This window comes from Nycticebus coucang, chromosome 15 (genome assembly GCF_027406575.1).
Source record: "Nycticebus coucang isolate mNycCou1 chromosome 15, mNycCou1.pri, whole genome shotgun sequence".
NCBI classification, from domain to species: domain Eukaryota; kingdom Metazoa; phylum Chordata; class Mammalia; order Primates; family Lorisidae; genus Nycticebus; species Nycticebus coucang.
Genome location: NC_069794.1, coordinates 49,640,910 through 49,660,097, shown reverse-complemented (window position 1 = coordinate 49,660,097; position 19,188 = coordinate 49,640,910). Strand labels below are relative to the sequence as shown.

Sequence of the window (19,188 nt, the reverse complement as noted above, 5' to 3'; positions counted from 1 at the left end):
GGGACTCCCACCCGCCTGGTGGTGGATTTTGTACCTTTTGTTTGCATCCTTGTGATCACAGCTTGCCTCAGCGGTGTTGATGTACGTTCTTCAACCTTCTCTCTTGGTGAGTCTCAAGTCCACCAGGACACCTACTAAATTCCTGTCCCTTAACTCTCCTTCTGTACGGGAGCCTCTGTTGAAAGCTGGCTTCAGTCCGCCATCTTGTCTCCCTCCTACATTTATATTTTTAATAAAATAGTTTCCATTTTTTAAAAGCTGCTATATGTCTATTCAAACATCATCAAAAACAATATTTATACTTGAAATAGTAAATTTCTCAGTTGTTTGTTATAAGATATATGGACAAGAAGGTAGTATTTCCCTCCCATTCATTTTCCCTCCCATTCATTTTCCCTCCATTAAAAAACAACAATGGCTTGGTTTGGGCTTTCATTTATCTATTTTGTGTTTAGTTTTTGACCTGCATATTTTATATATTTTCAGACATGAATCATAAGAAATAGAAAATTTTTAGTTAAATATATGGACATACAAGACAAATTTCTTTAGCTGAATTTAACTGCCATAAAAAGATAAAATTAGATATTGGCCTCAGGCATTAGATCTAGACTTGAGTATATCCACATGGCATGGAATTTTTATATATTGGGAAACTATAAAATAAGAGCAGTTGGTGTTATAGAATCTTCACAAAATATTAGTGCTAGAGAATAAGGAGAGAGAAAAATTTGGAAGTACCTTAATGTTAACATTTATTTTATTTAATCATAACACTTCAAAGAGTGTTAACATTTCAAAGAGTGTTAACAAAGAATCATAACATCTTAAATTTCTAAGAATATATATATATCTTGATTTTCAATGAATTGTATTCACATTGAATTGCATTTCTTTGTTCTTTCATGTCTGTGCATCTTTCTATATTGTAGAACTATGCCTGCAGCAGCTAACCAGGAACAGAACAGCATGGTCATTCATCCATGTTCATTTTCATTCTTGTGAGGATCTTAAGTTTTCCTATTCAATCATGACCTCCCTAGGTTTAGGTAGGTCACTCTGAGGTCTCCTAAGGATAGAGGAAGAATCTAGTCTTTTTCTTACTGGTCATTCCATCCATTTTTAGTGATGTAAAAAAGTTACTTTGAGGCAATCTAGCAAGAGATGGTAGCATTGAGCATCTCTTACTGAAGTTTCCAGGAGGGATTGTTAATATGTGATGGCAAAAAAAGTGACAGTTATTTCTGTAATGAAGTTGAATGAAATTATATGTTAATTTCATAGTTATAAAATTAAAAATGTTAAATATTTCACAACCAAATTAACAGATTTTAAATAAGAGAAAAAATTCTTTAGATATATTTCCAGGAGCTATATACTACACGATCACTGTAAAACGGTCACAGTTGCATGTAATTAATTTTAAATGTTTTGTTATGTTTTCTAGTATGTGCAAGAAAGCACAAACAGTATGGATGGATAATAGCAGAAGACTTTACAAATATAAACAAGTTGTAATTTTGTTATAAATTGAACTATTAAGGAACAATTCCACTTGAAATTTTCATACCAAATTGTCTATGTGTTTATCAATAAAGGAACTTGGATAACTTCAGTATAAAAAAAAATGTAGCTATTGATTTTAAGGGAATTCATGAACTCCTTAATAATTGTCAAAGTGGGAAATTTGATTCATGACTCAAGGAAGGAGTCTATGAAGAAGAATTTTCTTTGAGAAATTTCCCTGAAATGATAATTGTCAGAGACTGGGGGTTAAATCTAATGTTCGTTTCTGTAAGAAGAACATGTACAAATTCCAGGATGCCATAGTCTTCATATGGTGTTTGTATTTTTTCCTACTTTATTATCTTAGATTATCAGTGATAATGCACTTCACATTTTCTTAGAACTAGAATAGATTCTTAAACTTCCTTTAGAATAAACCCTTGCTCCAGGAATAAATTCTAATTATTAGATGGGGAATATTATAACTTCTTTTTTTTAAAGCCTTACAGATTTAATCTTCCAAACATTTCTTTTAAGCCATATATCCCCAAGTTATGATTTTAATTGCCTAACTTATGTACATATATTATCTTGTTGTTGAATATTTTACCATAAATTACACCAAATTCATTGTTAAAATTGGAAAATTAAAATTTCAACAACTGTGAAGAATAGAAAATCTTGCACACTGCCAGTCTAACAAATTAATCTCCTATTGCTTCATCCATGCAGTTAGAAGGCACAAAACTCTTAGGTAAGAAATTAAGGACCTTCAGCAATAGCAAGAGACAGAGTATTATCATTTTACACTATTTTCCAAAATTCCAGTTCCCGTAGTCCAACAGGCAGATGATACAGGCAAACCCAAGAGTTGCTTTATATGAATTCTGAACGTAGAGGACCTGAAACCTGCCTACTCTGTCACCTGGAGGGAGACTGAACTTGAAGTAGTCAGGGTTCTCCAAAGAAACATAGCCAATAGGAAACATACACACACACACACACAATCTGACAACCAAGTTCGCAAACTTGCCACCGTGTGCTTTTGCTGGCAGCACTACACAAGCAGCTCAGTCAGGTTTCATGACTTTCCAATGTCACTGTCTCACAGATGTGCTCATTTGGTCGTGTGGCCGTGTTGGACTGGCTGAAGTTCATTATTGTTGTTGCATGTTTTGTGCACCATCACAACAATGTCAGAGCTTGAATTAGAGCAACAAGCAAACATTACATTTCTTGTTAAACTTGCCAAGAGTAGAAGTGAAATCAGGGACATGTTAGTCCAAATTTATGGAAATAATGACATGCAGAAAATGGCATTGTATAAATGGACTAAATGTTTTTCTGGTGGGGGAGAGAGCTTCACTGATGAGGAGAGGTCAGGCTGGCCGATTATGAGCAAAAGTGATTAAACACTGCAAAAAGTCATCACGTGCTTCAAATTGTCAGCTGACTATGAGAAGCACAGCAGATCAAGTAAACTTCAATAAAGAAACAGGAAAAAATGAACTGAAAATCTTGGCTTGAGAAAGGTGTGTGCAAAAATGGTCCTGAAGGGGCTTACCAATGAACAAAAGCAAAGAGCTCATAGGGCATATCTGCAAGGGACTTTCAGACAGTTAACAAATAACTGGATTGGCCTAATGACTTTTTGTTCACCTGAGATAAAGGAAATATTGAAAGAAAGGCATTTTGATGATTCACAGGACATCAAAGGTATACGAGGAGAGCTTTGGTAGGGATTTTAAAAAAAGAGTTCCAAAACTGATTTGAAAGCGGACTAGGCTCTGGTCTCAGTGCATAGATTCCCAAGAGCAATACTTTGAAGGTGATTGTAGCACCTTCAAACTATTCCTCTTGGGATAGCTTGTATTCAGCAATGAGGTATGTGGCTCTTTTTCTAGGATGGGTTCATGAACTTAATTGTGAGACTTCCTCTGGGTGTGTATGTGTGGGGGGGGAGAAAGGGAGAGAAGAAAGAGAGAGAGAAAGAGGGAAATTTCTTATGGAACTAGCTCACACAATTATGGATTCTGTGACGTTCCAATAGAAGCTATCTGCAGCAAACTGGAAAATAAGAAGCCAGTGGTACAATTCAAATGAGGTCAAAGAACCCTGGAGACATTGGTGTAAATCCTGGAGTCTGCAGGCCCAAGAGCAAGGAGCTCTCAAGTTCATGGCAGTTTAGATGGATGTCTCAGTTAAGAAGAGGAACAATTGCCAGTTCCTTTGCCTTTTTGTTATGGTCAACCTCTCAGAGTGAATAGTGCCCACCCACTTGGATGTGGATCTTCCACAGTTAGTTTACAAATTCAAAGGGTATTCTCTTCTGGAAACACCTTCACAGACACATACAGAAATAATGGCCTTTCCCCATTATCTGGGGATCTTTTATCCCAGTCAATTAATAAAAAAATTAAAAATCACAAAGTCAAAGTCATTATCTTTATTACACTGAAATGTAAGGATGCCTTAACTTTGCTCCACAGGTAAGGAGACATTATCTTCCAAGGGTTTATGAAACCTTGCCATTTTTTTCAGGACAGAGACAATATTTCTGCCTTCTAATGCTCTTTGTTGTACAAACATCCTTAAAAAAAGGTACTGTGGAGCAAAGAGCAGTCAGGGTCTCACTTTTTTATATTAGAGAAAATATACAAAACGCATGGAGAATTCTGCCTCAATAGTAAAATACACACTATGCATCCTCCAAAAACAAACATAAAATAGAAATAAACATTAGAGGCATAGTATAGTTAATGTTCATTCATAATACCTCAATTGAGTGTTAAATTGGGTGGCAACTATTTTAGTTTCTTATTGATAGAGGGTGTTTGGAGAGTAAGGTTTAGGTAAAAATTACAGTCTTTTTAACTTTTCCTGCAAAATGTAAAACATCAACAAATAGTACCTGGGTGTTTCAAATTTATGCCAGGCATTATAGCAGTACCAAAAAATTATATTCTCTGAAATGGTTTATCATTTCTTTGGGGAGACATAATGTTCATATATAATGCAAACTATGCATTAAAAGAGAACAACTTATGGTAGCATATATTAAAATACCAGGTTATGGGTATAGAATTAATACCCTATTGATTTAGTTTATAAACCATTTTAACATATATTGCCTCACTTTGTATCTATGGCTCATTTGTAGTACCATACATTATTGATTTTATAATTTAAACTTTTTATGACCACTAAAATAACCATGAATCTTATACTTGATAGTACCTCACAAATAAAATACTATTTTCTGAGTGGCACAGATAATAATCCTACATTCATTTTTCATCATTTAAAATACATCATTTCCATTTGGAGAAGAAAGTGAAGCTCAAAAACATGTAGTTATTTTCCCAGAACAACACAGCCAATAGATGTTAAAGCAGAATTTGAACATAGGTTCTTTTATTCTAACACTGCTTTCTACCCACAAGCATTTACTGCATGACTGTTTAACATGTCCCACTATTCCATTATTGATGATATTGAAGTTTCAGAAGAAATAGCTTTTCCTCAGGTTAGCTCAATATCAAAAGAATCATTAGTTGCGTCCCACTGAGAATTTCTTCAGAGTCAAAAGGTTAAATACAGTACAGCAAACGGGAAAGTGAAACAAAATATTACCTTTTTGCCTGTGGCTACCTGAGTTGTGTTTGTATCTTTCTTCTCGCCATAAAGATATTTTTTCCATGCTAGTACAATGAATAATTTGTTATAGTATCTTAAATATGTTTCCAGTTTGTGTTCTAATTGTATGTTCTATCTTTTATTATAAATAGAAATGATGTATTTTCTAAGCTTGCAAATGTATTTTCAAAACTTTGTACATAATATTTTGATATATTTTATACTGTTTCAAATCTGTGCTTAATTTTTATTTCATTATTGATTTTTGTTTGTTTGTTTTTTTATGTGTCCAGTTGCTCATTCACTTTAATCAGAATTTATTTCACAGTTCTTAGATGATTTGGGAGTCTAGATGAGCTAGAACAGACCACAGAGTGGTCCAGTTTTGATGACTTGACATTACTTGTATTCAACCAAGGTAACATTCAACAAAATCATAAGTAAGTATGGTAAGTTGTCCAAATATTTCCAAATGAAACAAATGAGCGCAAGGTTACTGGACAGAAATCTCTATCTGGTGCCTCCTTTCCTTCTGCCCCTTGGAGATACTCTAGTAAGTTTTGTCTTAGTCATGGATGCAGGTTCAGGAAGAATTTGAAGGAATTCATTCATTGATGTAGGAATTGAGGCACAACGATGGCCCAGATTGCCTAGACCTATGAACTAAATTCCAAGTTTTTACTGGTATATAGCTATATATTATAGTTATATCATACTTAAAAACTCACTATTTTCATATTTTATTTGAAATTTCAGCTCTGCAGGCCTAGTTACAGTCTACCACCATAGGATGCTATGAAGTTAATTATAGGTTTCAATTGAAAAAAAAAAAAAAGTCCATGAGTATAAATAAGCCAAAGAGATGTGGTTTATTTGGGGGTTTCTTGAGTCCTGATGACTCACAGTAGTTTAAGACATGCATTTTGTCTTTCTGATCACCCAGGTAACTCAGACACTATTTTCTTTTCTTCACATGTAAGAAATATAATAGTAATTCTCTTCATCTTGATAGCTTTGAGAACATACAAATTTTTCATTTTCATTTTTTACTACTTTTTTCTGTCCCTTTAACTTTTCTTTGTGTTTGTTTATTTTTGGCAGAACCACAGAACTCCTTTCATGTCATCTCTTAATCACTACTCTCAAAATAAACATTGGTCTGACTTTTATTATAGTTACTTCCTTACAAAATTATCTGGAAAAAGAGAGGTCATAGCTTCTTTATATGCTTGAAGAGACCTGAATTACCCAAAAGTTAATTAACATTTTTCTGGAAATGTAATTTTTATGATATGATGTGAAATTGTTGAAATAAAGGTGGGTGCAAAGGGCCACATCCTACGATGACTTAATTTTCTCTACAAGTATAGTACTTTGTACTAAATACTATACGTATGCAGCAAAATGTAAAACGGATATAGAGAAATAAAATGTGTTGATTATCTGAGTCAGGCATTCTGTGGCATAGTTATATCATTTCTAGTTAATGATCAAATCATAATTTACACAAAGAACCTCTGAGACAATATATTTTCAAATATTACACAAAGTCCTTTTTTTTTTTATCAGTAGTAAGAGAAATGGCAGTCTTTACTCTTCACTTCATATTCCCAAGACAGTATTTTAGACTTTGTGGAGGAGGAGCAACAAGAGAATCATCTCAACTGCCCATTCTCTTTAATGAGGTAATAATCTCTAACCTTGACTGTCCAGGTAAGAATTTTGCCAAGAAGAGTAATAAAATTACCAGGTGTTAATCACTGTATCTTTTTATAATTGAAATTTGTTATCACTGTTGAGATCTCTTTACGTATTTTTTCATGCGACATGCTGAGCACCAGCTTTAGAAGATGGGCTTAGGGCTGGACAAGAATTTAATAACTTCCTTTAGGGCTCCTCAACCTAGCTTCTTAGAGTCTGAGGAGATCTTTAAATGCGTGGACCTCAGGAGCCATAACAACTGCCTTGCTTTTATTTGTACTTCGTGGATGTGTCTCTAAGGACTCTAGTTCAGTTTTGCCTGCTTTTCCATTGCTGTGTTTCACATCAATGTGATTATTCAGTATGTATATTTTTTGCACATCTAGCCTAATATTATATTGTAAGTTTTTTTCATAGAGTTAGTCTTTTAAAATTCATGCATTTAGGTGAGCGTTTAGTAGTATTTCATGATTCTAATTGGCATTACCCTATTTTAAATTGCACATGAAATTTATGGACACCCTGTTATTGCAAATTATGCTATTGTTTGCTAAAAGAGAAGAAAGAAAGAGAAGAGGAGGGGAAGGGAAAGAGGAGAAGGAAGGAAGAGAAATGAAAAGTAAGAGAAAGGAAATACAATAAAGAATACAAAAAATACAAAATTAATAATCTGATAAATGTTTACTTTCCAACTTGGTATCTGGCCATCCTGGGCCTGCCAGGACTTTTCTCCACAGGTTTCTTCCTCTGGAACCTCAGCTAATTCATAAGACACTCTCTGGATATGGTTTATCTCATATCAAAAGGGAAAGAGAACAGAGCTGGCGCATGCATGGGTTAAACCTTTTGCTCAGGATGGGCACATGGGCCAGAGCAATTTGCATAGTGAAGCCTTTGATCAATTAGGTGGAGAAGAGTAGTGATAATCTTGTACAGAGATACAATATATCAAAGCTGTTAGGTACCAGTTAAAATCACTCACCCATTTTTCTCCTTGATCAGCTCCTCTACCCCAGTTTATTCAATGCTTTTACTTTGGCTTTGTCGATTCTCTTCTATTTCATTTCTTTCCTATTTTAGTAATTCCTTCTATTACCTTTATTATTTGCTTATTACAATCCTTAGTGGCTATTTGTTTTAATGTCTTAACATAAAGTTATTGATAATCCACATTCTCAGTTGTAATACAGACATTTAATTGTATATATTTCATTCTAAGCATGGTACATTGTAGCCCATAGGTTTTGATAGGTACTATTTTCATTAGCATTCATTGAAAATACTTTTTCAAAAGTTCTACCGTGTTTTTTCCTTAATCAATGAGTTATTTAAAAGTTTTCAGGGCGGCACCTGAGGTTCAGTGAGTAGGGTGCTGGCTCCATATATCGAGGGTGGCGGGTTCAAACTTGTCCCCGGCCAAACTGCAACAAAAAAAATAGCCAGGCATTGTGGCGGGCACCTGTAAGTTCCAGCTACTCAAGAGGCTGAGGCAAGAGAATTGCCTAAGTCCAAGATCTGGAGGTTGCTGTGAGCTGTGACGCCACAACACCCTACCGAGGGCGACAAAGTGAAACTTTTATCTCTTAAAAAAAATAAAAAAGTTTTCAGACATATTGGGATTTCCTACTTGTCTTTTAAAAATTAATTTCTATCTTAATTATGGTTGGATAAATACGTTGTGTGATTTCCATCCCTTAAACTTTATTGTTTAATATAAGCAAGCTATTATAAATATTCTTTAGTAGAAAGATGTGTATTGTAGCTAGTGGAACATCTTATGTGTGGTTTGTTAGGTAAAGTTGCTAATCTTTTTGGTGTAGTCTAATATATCCAGTGATGGGAAAAGCTCAAACTACCTTCCTGAGCCTACTGTGACTTTTATCCCGCTCTTGATCACTGATTCCATGTTGGTAGTTTGAAATCATCCACAATGGGAAAATTTATATCAGAGAAAAATCAGGTAATACTATAAATTAGTGGGGTTTTATTCTCAAATTCAGTTATTAAAAATTTCCCAGCATTCTTTTGCTATGTCCCTATATCCCTGGTACATACACAGTAGCAGGCATGGGGAATAGCTGTGATAAAATTTCTCAACAAGGCTTGACACCTATAGCTCAGTGAGTAGGGTGCCAGCCACATACACCAAGGCTGGTGGGTTTGAGACCAGCCCGGGCCTGCTAAACAACAATGATAACCACAACCAAAAAATAGCCAGGCATTGTGGCAGGTGCCTGTAGTCCCAGCTACTTGGGAGCCTGAGGCAAGAGAATTGCCTAAGCCCAAGAATTAGAGGTTGCTTTGAGCTGTGATGCCACAGCACTCTACCAAGTGCAACAGTAAGACTCTGTCTCAAAAAAAAAAAAAAAAAAGCATTTCTCAACGAAATCATGTATATTCCATTTTTCCTGGTAGATATGTTACCTTCCATACTATGTATTTTGAAGTTTTGTCATTCTAAACTTAGAAATGTTATATGTTACTGCTGAATGGAAACTTTTACAAGAAATGAACTGTCCCACTTTATCTCTAGAAATGGGACTTTTGTCTTGAATTGTATGTTGACATTATTATAGCAATAACAGGGTGGGATATTTTTCTTAGATTTCAGGGTATCCATAATTTCCTCTTTTGTTTTTCATGCTTGCTCCTGAATGCTGTGTTTAGTGTGTCTCTTATAAACAAAATGTAACTAAGGTTTCATTTTATACCTAATCTGACAATTCTATCTTACAAATTTAATGTTGTCATGTTTCTTTTTTGCCTTTAGAGGTATAATTTAATGCAAGAAATACACAAATCTTTGCCTATACAGCTTCATGATTTAAAAAATGATGAGTTTAAGTACCTGTGGCCCGTTACTAATTGATTTGTGAGGTATGCACGGAACACTGGAGAAGAAAAGTTTCAACAAAAAATTACCCTGTTGGAGTAACATATTTGTACAATGAGAGTCATTTAGAAATCCATTTTGTCATGATTTAGATAAACACACACATGTTACAGAAATGGCATCATGTATTTGTCACACATGCATATTGTTAAGTTAAAACTTTCCACCAAAGGATCATTCTCTTCCAACTGTTAATCTGCGTTGGTAATGTGAAGATTAACACATCGGGCGCTAATGCAGAAACAAAGTGTTTTTGAATGGTTTGGTTGTAGTATTAAAATCTTCGATTTTATGTTTCTCTTTGCTTTATCTGTGCTGTCTTGCCTCCTTCAGGAGTGGTTGTATGTATTTTATTGTTTCATTTTTCTTTTTTTCAACCTGGAAATAGTCTTTAAAATTTATTTTGTTGAAAGTACATTAAGTAAACATTATATATTAAGTATACATTATATATAAGTATATGTTATATATACATTATATATACCATATATACATTGTATATGTATATATGTATTATATGTATATTATATATTTACATATAATATATTATTATATATAATATTATAATATATAATAATATATAATATATATTATATATTATATGTATATTATATATTTACATGTATAATATACATGTAATGTACATTATATGTATATGTATATATATGTATATATGTAAATACACACACACACACAGAAACCAAAATTGAGAGAATATTGTGTATATGTAAATAAAGACAGAAAGAGATGGGGGAGAGAGGAACTACAGTATGTTGGAAAATTTTAACTTTTGTGCTAATTTTAAAAAAGAAACAATAAAATTTAAACTACAGCTCTTAGAACTGTCAAGGAAGGTGTGGGAAAAAAACAGCATAGATGTAGTAAAGAGAAATCACTTAATGAGTGATTTAATCTGCAAAATTTGAGTAACAATGTTATTTGTAGATCAATTAAATGACTTATTTATAAGGCAAAATTGTTATATTGGTTAAAAAACCTCAATTATATTTTGTTTGCAATACTTTTTATAGTTTATTATTTTGAAGTCTGTAGCTAAGATCTCCAGTTATTTGCAACGGCTTGAGTTCTGTTTCTATTTGCTGTTCTTTCTCTGAGTGTTGTTAATTTATTTTATCTGCTTGAGGTTCTAATTACCTTAATAGTGTTTTGCATATTCAATTTGTGATATTGTTGATAAAAATATTTTGATTCCTGGCATGATATTATTCTTCTAAGGAATTTTTTTTTTCTTCTAAGGAAAATTTGCATTCTCTTCTGCCAGTCAATCATTCAGAATCACATCAATCAATTTCAAGTACTGAGCTGATTTGAAACTAAACTAAAAGACTGGCGAAAGTCTTACCAAGTCTTCCTTAGATGTATGCCTCATTTGCAGCCCTGTGGTGGATTCAACCTCATACAAGTTCATTAAGGGCCTTTTATAGGGTGGTTTGATTCTAGAATGCTTTATCCCTAAGCATGTTAAAGTATTGAATTATCCCTTAGCTTCATGTTCCAGCTTCTCAGTTTTCTTTCTGGGACTTTGACTTTTTTCATATTAGTTCTTACCAATTCTTCACCTTGACTTTTTCAAGTCAGTTTATGTATTTAATTTTTTTCTAATTCCAGTGTAATGGTTGGCCCAATTTAAGTAGTCTATCACTGCTGAAAGTAAAGCCCGTAGCATAATGGAAATTTATATTAAGTATTTATTTTTATTTTTTAATTTTTTTAGCCTTGCCAAAGCAAGGCCTCAAAAAATTGACCAAAAACCTCAGACCTTCCTTCTCAATGGAAATTTTAGTAAAAGTGAAAGATTTATTCTATCTATAGAAAGACCAGAGTATATAACTAATTTTTAAATGCCTCTTTTCCTGAGGCTATTTCTATATTTATCTTTATGAAATTTCTTTTGAGTAGCTGGAATGGGGAAAAGAATTATCTCTTTTTTACATGCAATAATTAAGACAGAAGATCTCAGGCATAAAAATGTTTTTTATTGTATATCTCACCAAAACTGGGGATATAATTTGAGTATATATCATTTCCTTCTAAATTTGACTTGTGCTTAAGACACATCAAAGTCGTAAAGTTTTAATGATACGGGTTGATTACTTTTTTTGATTTGCAGTATTTATTTCTAGTATGCAAAGTCACGTGAAACGTATAACTAAGGTCAAAAACATGGCAACTCACAAAACTGTTCCAGTTCTTACCCTTGTTAACAATTGTTTAGATTTTGTATCTCAGCATATCTACTTAGGCAATATTTTCATTTTGTTTTTATGTTTTTAATAACTACATAAATGGAGCATTGGAACAAACATTTCTATTTTTTATAATATAAAGGTAGTAAGTAAACTTAGTTGTCATCTTCCTATAGATGCTCTTTGATAATAACTTTCATAAATTATCTTTTCAATGAAAAACTATGGACAAGTTATAGTATTATGTTTCCAAGAAGATCCAAGTGTGTATTTAAGGAATATCTTTTGATTTGAATACACTTACAATCTAGTGAAGAACATAGGTATGTAATATAAATTAAGGATAGTGAACTGGGCAAAAGGGAGAGGTGTGTAGATGGTCAAGTGAATGTGAATCTATGTTATCTCAAAAATAAAGAACACTGACTTGAGTGATTTGTTATGGTACAGTAGCATAATAAATACTGCAGGATCCTGTCCACAACTAAAGAGGAAGAAACGGCCATATTTAAATAACTCCTCTAGAGGAGTCTAACCATGAAATGATTCAGTTTAAGATTAATATGAATTCCCAAGGCATATATCTCATTTAGGTGAAAAGTGTTTGGTATACAGTAAATAGTCAACAAATTTATTTCAGTAGATAATACTATTCAACAAAATATAAATACTTTATACTTTTTCTAACATTCCTCATTTGAAACTGAAATTTTCTAACATATTTTGTGTTTTCATTTCTGCAGATACAGTATATCTTAATATCATATTCTATAAGAAATGCTTGCGTTTCTGATTACATAAAATGCTTTCCATGTGAAGGATAAAAATATGGTATCATCCACATGTCCATTTATCTGCGGTAACATACTTCACTTGGAAATACATGACAGGGAATGGTATTTTCATATGCTGAGGTTAAGATTTATTTTGAAAGAGTAATAAAATTGCATTTCATAATTTTATAACAGGTTCATAGGATTCTTTGGGATGGTATTTGTTTCATATTACCCACTGCAAGTCTTTCCTCATTTTTGTGGTGTGCATTCTCAGAGCTGTACGCTAGGACCCTGCTCATATTTACAGGCAATATTCATCTGGATAAAATCAACAAAGAAATAAGTTTGTTGAAAATTACCTGGTGATTAAATTTAATCTGAGGGAACTCATAACTTCTGTGCATCCAACAAATTTACTTCATCCGTTAGGTGTGGCAAAATGAGATTGAAACCTATAATAATGGAATCAAAGGATTATTACACATGATTATGACAATCAGGGCAAAATGGATTATTAAGAAAATGCATACCCTAGTAGTAGTTCTCTTCTTCTTCTTCCTCTTCTTCCTCTTCCTCTTCTTCTTCTTCCTCTTCTTCTTCTTCTTCCAGTTTTTGACTGGGCTGAGCTTTAACCCGCCACCTCTGGCATATGGGGTCGGCACCCCTTTGAGCCACAGGCACCGCCCCCTAGTAGTTCTTCTTGAGAGTCATCCATCTTCTAGGACATTCAAAGTTACTGGTAATGTAATTGGTGGCATCAGTTCACATAAATTTATCCTGTCTTATTAAATTTGAAAACAGTTTACAAAAGCCAGCTCCTAAAGGAGAAATGAGAAGTCATCTTGTCATTTGTTTCTCTTATTCTCTGACCTATTATTACCTTTCTTAAGGGGAAAATGACAAAGTTGTCAAAGCAGTAATACAAAAATTATAAGGAGTGGTCCCACTGCAAGCTATAATAACCCACTAGTTGTGAAGCACCAGTGACACAGGGATATTGCTACTTTGTGACATAATTTCATAAAAGAAGGTAATCCCTAGTTCTCTGCATTGTGTGATTATAGAAATGTTGGTATGGTTGTAAGATTTTATATAGCCCCTGGGTTTTAAACTTCAATTGGATCCAGAAAGAATAGAAGAGATTTAAAGACAAGCCAGGAAAGTGTCATTTAGTGTGGTAATCAAGCAGAATTCTTCTAAAAGTGAACACTATGAAAAACATTTATGTCATTCTCAATATAGTGACTAACCAATAATTCACAAAAGGAACCTACTAAAATTAGATATTTTCTGAATTTTATGGAGTTTTATTCTGAATATGATAGATGGTGGCTTTTATGTTTATGCTGCATTTTAGATTTCTAAGGCAGTATATTAGAGATTTTATGGAAAGGAGGCAGTAATTAGGGGCATCTGATTGCTCGGGGAATGACCTACACATTTTTTTCCTGTCTTTTCCTCTTTAATGATAGTAATGATATCTAACCCTGACTACCTAGGTAAGAACTTTGCCATGAAGAGTAATACAATCAAAGTATTAATCAATTTGTATCCTTTTGTGATTAAGATTTAGTATTACTGTGAATTTTTAAATTTTTTTTTTTTTTTAGATTTTTAGATTTATTCCTTTTTTTTTTGTAGAGACAGAGTCTCACCTTATCGCCCTCGGTAGACTGCCGTGGCATCACACAGCTCACAGCAACCTCCAAATCCTTGGGCTTAGGCGATTCTCTTGACTCAGCCACCCGAGTAGCTGGGACTACAGGTGCCCGCCACAATGCCCGGCTATTTTTTTGTTGCAGTTTGGCCGGGGCTGGATTTGAACCCGCCACCCTCGGCATATGGGGCCGGCACCTTACCCGCTGAGCCACAGAGAGGTGATTTTCATTGCCTTATAATTATTAACTTATAATTTATTTCAGTGTAGAATTCCTTTTGTCCCCCAAATTGATTATATATATATATATTCAACAATATTCTCTTCAATTTCCATATGGATTCTTTGCAGAAATTGCCACATTATCATTTATCCTGGGAGATTTTAAAGCATTCCAGAGCATAGACCCTCCCAAATCCAATTAAATAAAAAAATCTAGGGTAGGGCATGAGCACTGTATTTTTGTTTTAATTTCCTTAGATGACTACATTAAGCATAGAGTAATATGAATTACTACTTCTCAACTAGATCACAAAGTGATCTTAAAATTAATATGAAAATTCAAGTGATCCAGGATAGCACATCTTAAAATGAAAGAAAGTTGGTAGTGCACCCAATTCCCGGTTTCAAAGCATACCCTAAAGTTCCAGCACTCAAGACAATGTGGACTTGGTATAGCCTTAGTCATATAGGTCAATGGAATAAAATTGAGAGTCCAGACACAAATCCTCACATTTATGGTCAATTGATTTGGACAACAGTGTCAAGAAAATCTAATAGGAAAAGACTTATTTTTCAACAAGTGATGTGTGAATAAGCGGATATACACATGTAAAAGAGCAAAGTTGAACCTTTTCCTTATACCACATATATAAATTTACTCAAATGAATCATAGACCAAAATGCTAGAGCTAAAATTACACAACTTTTAGAAGAAATACAAGAATAAATCTCTATGACTTTGGCTTATGCAAAGTCTTTTTATATAAACTGCACTTGAACTTTATGGCCACCCTGTATGACACCCAAACCACAAATAAAAAAAGAAAAAAGATACACTTCAAGCTTTTTCCAAATTAAAAACTTTCATATTTCACAAAACAACATCAAGAACATGAAGACAAACAGCAGAATAGAAGAAAATATTTACATGATGTGTATCTGATAAGGGACTTCTATCCATTATATAAAGAACTTCTACCTCTCAACAACAAAAAGACAAACAAACTAATATATTTTTTTAAATGGGCAAGGAATTTGAATAGACATTTCTCTAAAGAAGATATGTAATTGGTCAGCAAGCACATAAAAATATGCTCAACATTATTAGTCATTATATAAATATAAATCAAAACTATAATGAATAAATATATGCACTGCTCCACCCCCGAAAATGACATGTGTTGGTGAGAACATAGGAAAATTTCAACCCTGTAACCCTCATTCCCTGGTGGGAATGTAAAATGTGCAGTCACTATGTGAAACATTCTGGCAGTTCCTCAATAGGCTAAGCACAGATATATATGATCCAATATTTCTAAAGTATATTCCCAAGAGTAATAAAAACATATGCCCTTGCAAAAATTTGTACATGAATGTTCACAACACCATTGTTTACAATAGCCAGAAAAGGACACAAACTACCCTGTTTCCCCGAAAATAAGACATCCTCCGAAAATAAGACCTACTTACAGGAAAGATAAGACGTCCCCTGAAAATAAGACCTAGCGCATCTTTGGGAGCACACCTTAAAATAAGACACTGTCTTATTTTCGGGGAAACAGGGTACATGTTTATCTATTGAAAATGGACAAATAAAATGAAGTATGCTAATGCAATGGGATATGATTCAGCACTTTCCAAAATGAAGTACTGATATATACTGCAACATGGATGAAACTTGAAAACATATGCTGAGATGAAGAAGTCAGTAGTAAAAGACCTCACATGGCCTAATGCCACTAATCCGAAGCATCCCAAACTGGTAAATTCAGAAACAGAAAGCAGATAGCTGTGCTTGGTTTTCTTAAAGGCATTCTCGTTTCAACACATTAAAAATATCAGCCTTGCCTTAACTTCTTAACCATTCTACAGGTTCCCTCTTCCCAGCATAGTTATTGCAGCATATCCTATTAATCTTTGGCATAAATCTCTCATATTGTTTCTCACTGTGCTTGTAATAAAAACTACAGTCCTACAGTCCAACATGGCCCTGATGCAGTCACTGTATGTCTTGCTTTATCTCATGCTGTGACATTCCCCTTCACCTCACCTTCATTGTCACCTCAGAGACACTAAGTTCAGGTACCATAGGGCCCTAAGGCCTGGGGACCTTTCTAAGTTTTAGCCTTTATACACAGAACACTCAAATACCCAATGTATTTATTTCCAATCAGTTTCTTTTGTAACCCTTTTCTATATTCTCCCTGTCATTTCCTTCTGCTCATCTCATACTTGTTATCCATTTCAAGATAATTTTTTCCATCATCTTATTTGCCTCTTTTTAAAAACTTCTGTCTTGTATCCCTACAACATATGGTTGAATGAAAAATAGTAATGAATATATCACACCAGGAAGGAGGAGAAACACAGTGACTGAGGGGTTTGGGGGTTGACATTGAGTCACCTTGTCAGCCTGGCATTCACATTTAGCTAGTCACTTAGCCTATGTTTCAGTTCCATGTAATTAACATAGAGCCCATAAAAAAGAAAACATTAATAAAAGTTAGTTAATAAAGATTAGTCAAGGAATTACTAGTAAATCTAAAAGTCTGGAGCCAGTTTTCAAGAAAAAGAAAGGTTCAAAAACTGCCAGGTCATGCTAAGAAGTCAAGTTACATACAGAAAAAGGGTCCCCTGGAAAATGTCAAGTACAAAAAGAGAAAAAATTACTTTATTTGTTGTCTTGAAGTTTCGTTTTTAAAAGACTATAGAAAAATGATAGGATATTGGGTGAAAGGGACTTAAACTTTGGCCAATTTATTTGATACTGGAAGAGCAGTCACCCTTTGGGATAAAAAAAAAAACTCATTTTTTTCAATGAAGTAAATTTTGGTCTCTGAGTTCATAGATATACACTGAGGAACTATGCGATGTTTTCTTACTAAACTTTCAGGTAACCTCTATGTTCAAAACTGTTTTTTTCTTGCACATTTCTTTGTATTAATTCATTTATGTCTGCCTTCTATATATTTATTGGCTAAGTTTCCCATAATTTGATTTTTGATTGTGCTTCAGTTTTTAATGTTCTGCATTTTTATCATTTTTTCTATATATGTAGAGGCACTTTAGTAGGAAGCATACATAAATGATTATATTCAGAAACCATATTAATGCAGAAATATATAAAGACTCTTTGTCTTGTGTTCTCAATTTCTGAAGTTCTTCCTAATTAAAGTCAGATCATAACAAAATTATGTATGTGTTTTGTTTTATTTTCTTCTTTCAGAAATAATAGTTTGTTTTCCATTTTTGTGGAAGATTGGTGATATAGAAAAATGTATGTAATTTCCATTCAGCATTCTGGGTTTAAACACTCTTAATTAATACATGTTGGTCCCTAGTTTAATATTCTTTCTAGGTACTTCTGTAAGCATATTATTGTAATATATAAGGCTAAATAGTTTATATGATAGTCTGATACCTAGTAAGGAAAAAACAAGAAAATATCCCCCCCTTACAGAATGAGGTCTTTATAAGCTCTCATATTATTAAAGCTTTAGCCAATATTTGTTTAATTTCTAATATATGCAAATTCCTTTTTGAAAATTAAGGCACATAATTCACTTGTGTTTTCAGAAAAGCAGTTCTTTTATCAGAAAAATTTTAAATATGACATATTTCTATTTTTTTTAATTATCGGGTCCTAGGAGAGTGAGGACCAAAGACCCCATTCTTGGCAAAGGCAAGCACCCCCAGTAAAAGAGGAAAACTAAAAGGTAAGCTGAGTGAGTTGGAACAAAGAAAAGTCAACTAGTTTAGATGTAAGCTAGCCATTGTTAGCAAGCTTCTTGCATGCTGGGGATATAGCTTACAAATACCCTGCTGGGTCTGTGAGCACTCTGAGGAGAGTAATGGCCATAAAAGAGATTATGGCAAGTCCTAGAAAAGATGTATCTTCTAGAGCGTTTCCTGCCCCTTATACAGACAAAAGCAAATACCCATTGTGGAGATTTGTATTTGTCTGGGGCAGAGACCAAGGAAGTAGCTGGAGCTCTGAGATATGGGCAGAAGAGCTTATATCCCTTATCACAGAGGAAAATCCTCTGTGATAGAACTAGCAGGGCTTAACACCTCCCTAGAAATCTGTGTATGTGACCTTGAACAGGAAGTTCACCCAATACAAGGCTCAGATTTCAGATTTCTGAAGATTACCCTTAAGGTTAATGATAATAACAATAGGAGCTGATATGATCAATCTAAGAAACTGCTGACGTCTTTATTCCCTCTCTCATCTTACCTTCTGGGCAAATAGACTTTAATAAAATCAGAGTGGAGCAAACACTCTGGGCCATTGCCCGAATCCTACGATGCAATGGACCCCTGAGCTCCCACTTTTAATTCTACTCTGTCAGTGCCTGCTCTGGAAACCCTGTCCCAGCATGAATAAAAACAGGAGGGACATAGATTGAAGGTACAAGCCTGCAAGAAGTGGGCTTCCCATAGGTGCAGGGAGAGCCCCAAATAACCTTTGTTGTGGCCTTTTATTGAAGCATTGTACAACAGGTGTGAGGGGACCATGTACTGGATTTCTGATCCCTACGTGCTCTTTCCCCACAGGCTGGACTCCCTATTGCACCACAAATGTCCAAG

At 34.0% G+C, this 19,188-nt stretch overlaps 1 non-coding gene across 1 annotated transcript; it reads right to left on the bottom strand.

Moving 5' to 3' along the window:
• Window positions 1-11,469: 11,469 nt before the first annotated feature.
• On the bottom strand, window positions 11,470-11,583 carry LOC128567169 (U5 spliceosomal RNA). Its single transcript, XR_008374806.1, has one exon. It is a non-coding gene; the product is annotated as a U5 spliceosomal RNA (small nuclear RNA).
• Between the last annotated feature and the right edge of the window lie 7,605 nt (window positions 11,584-19,188).